At 35.1% G+C, this 6437-nt stretch overlaps 1 long non-coding RNA gene across 1 annotated transcript; it reads left to right on the forward strand.

Moving 5' to 3' along the window:
* The first annotated feature begins 637 nt into the window (after positions 1–637).
* LOC105697790 lies at positions 638–3868 on the forward strand. Its single transcript, XR_001103881.1, has 2 exons — positions 638–898; positions 3525–3868. It is a non-coding gene; the product is annotated as an uncharacterized LOC105697790 (long non-coding RNA).
* Positions 3869–6437: the final 2569 nt, after the last annotated feature.

Below are 6437 nucleotides of genomic sequence, written 5' to 3' on the forward strand. Positions count from 1 at the left end.
GTTTTAGTTGATTTCAAACGATTTTGGATGGCTGTGGAAGTCTGTCTACCTCTTCCTGTTTTATCCTGCGTCTTTATACGTCAACTGTCACATGGTATGACAATCACGAGTGCGCCTAGCTGCCGCTGAATTTTTTCCGCATCTGCGACCACAGCAGCTTGACGCGGAAGGTTGTTCTCTTCAAATTGATCTCTTAGTAAGTGGCTGCCATTTTTCATAGAAAATACGCGTTTTTGTGTTTTGAGGCGTTTCTAGACGACTTTAGATGGTTTTAAACAGTTTTCAGCAGTTTTAGACGGTTTTAAACAGTTTTAAACAGTTTTCGATGGGTTTAGTCTATTTGAAACGATTTTGTACGGTTTTGGACGTCCGTGTCTCTTCTTGCGTTTTTGCCGCGTCTTCCTACGCCAACTGCCACATGGTATAACCATTACGAGTGCGTAAGCCGCTAGAGGCGGCTGTTAGATGACAGTACTATCGTGATTGCGCGAGCTCCCACCCGAAAACAATTGGGCCACCACTGAGGGGTAACAGGTGGCAAGTGCGTTAGCCGTCCGCATCCTCCACCGGGGGGCAGTACAGCAGATGATCGCGCGACCCTGCCCGTGAGCAATCTCCTACATCATTTCTGTAACTACCCAACTAGCCTAGTATTTTAACTCAGCTCTAGTAAAACTGATTTCCGAATATTTATAGCAAAATGAAGTATATATTCTTTCTAGCTGTTTTAATAACTGTCGATCCAGTTTGGGCTTCAAGTAACTTTGATTTTGGTGATATGTTAGCACTCGTTTTGGGATTGGTGATCAGTATTGTTGGTTTCTTTGCTTGCATGGGAGCTTACGCACGACGAAAACATTTAGAATCATTACAACATGAGTAACTGTTATGACTTTTTGTAAGTATATATATAGTAAATCTTATATCTCGCCATAACGATTGAGTGCCACCTGCGTCATTGCACTGTTCACATTTTATACTGAAAAGTGCCACTACATTGAGTCATGATGTGTAATTTTACATTCAGACTCTATTATGGCACATAGATACTAAAGCCTACTCTCCTAAATCATATCTTCCTAGGTCATCATTCACTTTCACTGATAAAGGATATATTTTACCTTTTAATCGTTAAAAGATGTTTTTTTACAGGTGAAAGTGAGTTATGAATATAGACCCTATTCTTCTTTTCCTTAAATTGATCAATGATTATATACATAAGTAACTTTGACATTACTTGCTATGATTTACAAACATTTCTATTGAGTGAAAATGTTGATGGTTTTGTAAAACATAATGCGTAAAAAACATTTAATCTTTGTAGCTTCTTTAGGTCCATTTAGGTCTAAATTGTCTTTTTTTTCTTTTATGTACTTCTTTCTTTCGTATTATTGTGCTGTTTTTAATTATCTATATATCAATTGTATAGACAAATTTATGATGTTACTATATAGGTTCATATGAATTTGATTGCACAAAATAACATAAAAATGAAAGAAGTATGAAGGTTAATTATTAAATAGTATTATTTTCAAAATGTATGTTTGTCGAAATATATTAGCTAAATATCCTTCTTGTAACTTGTGTTAATTGGAATTTACTTATTTTTACCATTAGCTGTAATTCTACAAACCATGCATTGTCTTAAATTCCAGCCTAGTAATTTTATTGAACTAATTATTTTATTTTCAATGTTTTTTATTCTGCTTTTTCTTTTTATGCATCCACTCATGTTTTTTTGCCAAACCATGCATTGTCTTAAATTCCAGCCTAGTAATTTTATTGAACTAATTATTCTATTTTCAATGTTTTATATTCTGCTTTCTCTTTTTATGCATCCACTCATGTTTTTTTATTATTAATAATATTGGATATAAATTATAATTTTTAATATTTAGTGCAAAACTCTACTGAGTTTCCCAATTGCAATGATCTACTTAGATTTTGATTGAAAGTCAAATGGAAACGTAATTGAACCTCTTGGCATTTTTCTGAGATTGTATTAAGTCCTATTGTACCATGTAGTTGATCTATTTAGTTAAATTTCTGCAATGACCCCTAGCACTCAAACGGATAACTCTTTTGCTACAAGAGTCTTCTGTAGCAGAACACACCACTGCTCAATGTGATGTCATGCCAGAAGTGTACACATTGCATGTAGACTTTGGAATTTTGATGTCGTGTCATTAAATTTGGAAACGTGATATAAAGTAGTGCAAAGAAGTTTGTAGAAGTCTGAAAAAAATTATATACTGTGCATAAATCACTCATTCGTTAACAACTACATATTTATTTATTCAGTGTGTGTGAATCATATAGGCCAACTTCATAATATGTGATTTACGGCAAACAACTCCTGCCATCTGTAGCATATGGGGTTTCATTGTGGGCAACTACAGTAGCTTGTGGTTGTAAATGGGTTAAGAAACGTTTTTGTATTTTTAAAATTTCAAGATCTATAGTTTTTTTTTTTCCATTAACTTAGAATAGGTGACGAAAATGAATACTTTCTTGTGGTTAAATAAAACATATTTTTTGTATGTTTGATATTTGCGAAGTAGTTATGGGGATGTTCTCATCTAGAGTTGTCAAAAGTAGGTCATTTCTATGTAGTTTTTTTCTTGGGAAAAATTTCCAAGTTTCTACTTTTTACAAAATTTATAATTAACCTTTCAGTGTGTTACATTTAAACTTTGGAAAAGAAATGGATATTTGACTGCTGTATCGATGAAACTCTATGCAAATAAAAAATTTCCAGTGTCATAGTTGATACTCTTTGTAAACATTTGAAAGAAATGTAATTTTAATTGTTACAATGAAGAAAATTGTTATGTCAATGGTGAGGATAATTAAAAAGAAAAACATTTAAAAAAATAGTGACTGAAAAGGAGAAGTATTTCGTGTTTTTTATCAATTACTTAATTTGACCTACTACAAAAATGTTAATTTATAATATATTAATCAAGTTCAGACAATAAAAAATATATTTACAAATAAAATAAAATTTGTTTCTACCCAATCGATCCATTATTTTTTAAGATACGATGTCAGCTAGTTGGAAAAACATAATTTCACGAAAACCTCGTTAATTATTTTTTGTAGAATTTCCATAATAAAAATAGTAAATTTACCTTACCTACCTTTAATTAGCAATTTATATACTATAAAGTAATCCTTATTTCTGTTCAAACAATTGCTACTTTGAAGATTTGACATATGATTTATTTTGTTTCGACTGATACTGAAAGGGGAAGCACTCCGCTATCATGCCTTGGCAAATAACTTAAACACACTTCACTATAAATCTTTATTTCAAAGGCTTCAACTTTTTGATGAAATTCTATAAAACATACATATTTTTAAAAACATATTTTCACTAATTTAACAATTAGAATTTTCTGTACTAATATACCCTGTGGGTAACAAATTATGTTAACAGTTATTTAATTGTGCATTTATTTGTGACACAAAATAAATACAAACTCACCTATATTCAATCTGTTAACTTTGTATCTCCCTTTTAGGTATTCTATTGGACTGTGAGCGAGTATATGTAAAAAATAAGTTGGAGTTACTGGTCGACAGCTGTCCGGAAACAGGATGAAAAAGATCAATATATTGTACATAGATTTACATTTATGTTCCTTATAACGATTGTTTTATACTGGTAATAATAAAAATTGTAATGTTATTCTGCTAACAATAAGAAAAACAAAATGTTTTGTGGTCTAATGTTCAGTGGCACTATAACTTCTTATTTTATGTTTGCATTGATCAAAGTGGTTATGTAAAAAATACATTCATATACTTTTGTTTAAGATATGCAACTGTTATAATGGCTTTCAGTAAATAAATATTTTTATAATTACCTGTTTTTGCAGTTATTTAATGATATTTCCTTATCAGATGGATCTGAACTTAATATGATAAACAAGCCCTTGATATTGACCAGATTAGGAAGTTACAATGTACTTCAAATTTAAACTATAAATATCTGAATTAAAGGAAAATAATCCAATTCGAAAAAGTTTGAGTTGACCATTCAGTGACAAAATGGGAAGTAGTACTAACATTTGTGACTCTACAAGTACCATTGCTATGTTGTGCTGTGGCAATTACTGCACCACAACTTTGATATCAACCAGTCCTACCTTGGTAATATCAAGCATGTCATTGGGCGCCGGGTCTCAATAAAAATTATATCTATCACATACAGAGATAAAAACTTTGTTACTAAGAATTTCATTAGAAAACATGTATCTATTGTACTAGACAACAAAAGAACTCAACATTTATAAGACGCATGCAGTTTCGGGATTTGAGTTTTTACTGTGTTATATCACCTAGGTAATAAAACCAAGAAAGAATACAACCGATGATTACATTCTCTGCACATTTATGGGAATTTATGGGAATTCAATGCTTTAATAACATTCATTTTCAACAATCTTAACAAGCTATGAATAATTATTATGCTCTGAAAATATTTATTGTATTTCAGAAGACTTTAAATTTTTAAACATTCAATTCTAGACTTTATGAACTTCCAATAGTTGAACTACCCACTATGAATTGGATAACCTAACCTCCTAACCACCACTGCATCGTAAAATTAGTACCAGAGATGAGTTGGGAGATTGCTCACGGGCAGGGTCGCGCGATCGAATCGTGTGCTGCCCTGTGGTTTTGTACATGAGCTTTCACCGTTTTTGCCCCCAAGGGCGGCGCAACGAATTTCTGGTAGGGGCTCACGCACTCGCGATGGCGCTGCCATCTACCAGTCGCCGCTGGCGGCTCATGTACTCGTGATGGTAATACCATGCGGCAGTTGACGGTGATGGCTTACCTACGCTTACCAACACTGGTCGCATACGGAACATTCATAATTTTTTTATTAATTTCCGAGCTTATAAAAATTGTATCTACAGTATAACTTAACTCTCGAGCACCCACATTGTAATTTTGCCTGTATCATTTGCGGATGAAATAAATGAGGTAAGTCAAGGGTAATGTCAAAAAGGGCGCCACGAGTGTTCTTCAAATGCGACCAGTGTTGGTAAGCGTAGGTAAGCCATCACCGTCAACTGCCGCATGGTATTACCATCACGAGTATGTGAGCCGCCAACGGCGACTTGTAGATGGCAGCGCCATCGTGAATGCGCGAGCCCCTACCAGAAATTCGTTGCGCCGCCCTCGGGGGCAAAAACGATGAAAGCTCACGTACAAAATCAGAGGGCAGCACACGATGCGATCGCGCGACCCTGCCCGTGAGCAATCTCCCAACTCATTTCTGTTAGTACCAGGGGTATGACAGTGCCATGTATTGGGGTGTAACGCTTATGCACCACTGCCATCTTCGGTTGGAATACACCTTTTTCGCGAATTAAATTATTCGCCGGGCTATTTAAATTCATTTATTAAACGAAGGGACATTTTCGGGATTTAAAAAGTACTTGCAATGATTAAAACAGACGTTGCTTAAATTGACACACACCTCCTCGGTTAAATGCATAGTCGCGAAGGAGGAGAGCCGGAAACCCGGCTCGGCCGATCGCCGACGATTCGATTTTGATTCGCCATCCCTTTCCCCGGTTTGAGACAGACATATTAATCGTCGGTACCCCCAAGTGTCAGGAAGGGCTTCCTCGTGAGGGAGAGTGGATCCTGCTCCACTGCCCAGACCCGCTCGCGTCGAAGTGGCTCATAGTTCGCCGAACTCTTGCCCGCGCTCGTTCTTCAGCCCAGATCGTCACTCTTCGTGTTTTTCCGCCCCGTGCATGCACCAATCAGGTCGAGCAGCGAGGGTTCTTAATTATCCTCCTTCTCTCTCCGTTATGATTCTTGTTATAAGAATAAATAATTTCTTTCTCGGTTTGAATATTAATCCGTGCGGCCGGAGTAATAAATAATGTGGCCAAATTTTCAGAGAGATATATTGTGCCTGTATATTTATACGGATGGGAAATTTTCATTCAAATACGTGAAATAACGAAACGTTTTACATTTATTTATTTATTTTCATTTATCCAATTGTTCGAGGACGAAATACATATGTATAGAATGTATGCGCATTATATCCCGCGTCCACAAATTGAGATAATGCAAGTTTTACTATTTCAACGAATCGAATATGTATTAATTAGCGGAATTTGTTTTATTCCGTGTACTGTTTAAACTTTAATGTAGAGGGTCTGCCAGCTGATTCACTAATAAATCGATAAACTTTTGTCAGTTCGTACTTGTACGTATAATTTTTACGCTTCGGTTGGTAGTTACGGAAAGAAATGTATAAAATATATCAAATGCGTTGCAGAATCAACTTTTATTACGTTTCCTACAATTTATTTTATTGGCAAACATCAAATTTCTTCCAAAGATGCACAATAGACTTCTCGCCGATTAAAACTTACCGCTGCTGCGTTACGTGGTACCCGACC

The sequence above is a fragment of the Orussus abietinus genome, unplaced genomic scaffold (assembly GCF_000612105.2).
Source record: "Orussus abietinus isolate OABI.00-Male unplaced genomic scaffold, Oabi_2.0 scaffold873, whole genome shotgun sequence".
Taxonomy (NCBI): domain Eukaryota; kingdom Metazoa; phylum Arthropoda; class Insecta; order Hymenoptera; family Orussidae; genus Orussus; species Orussus abietinus.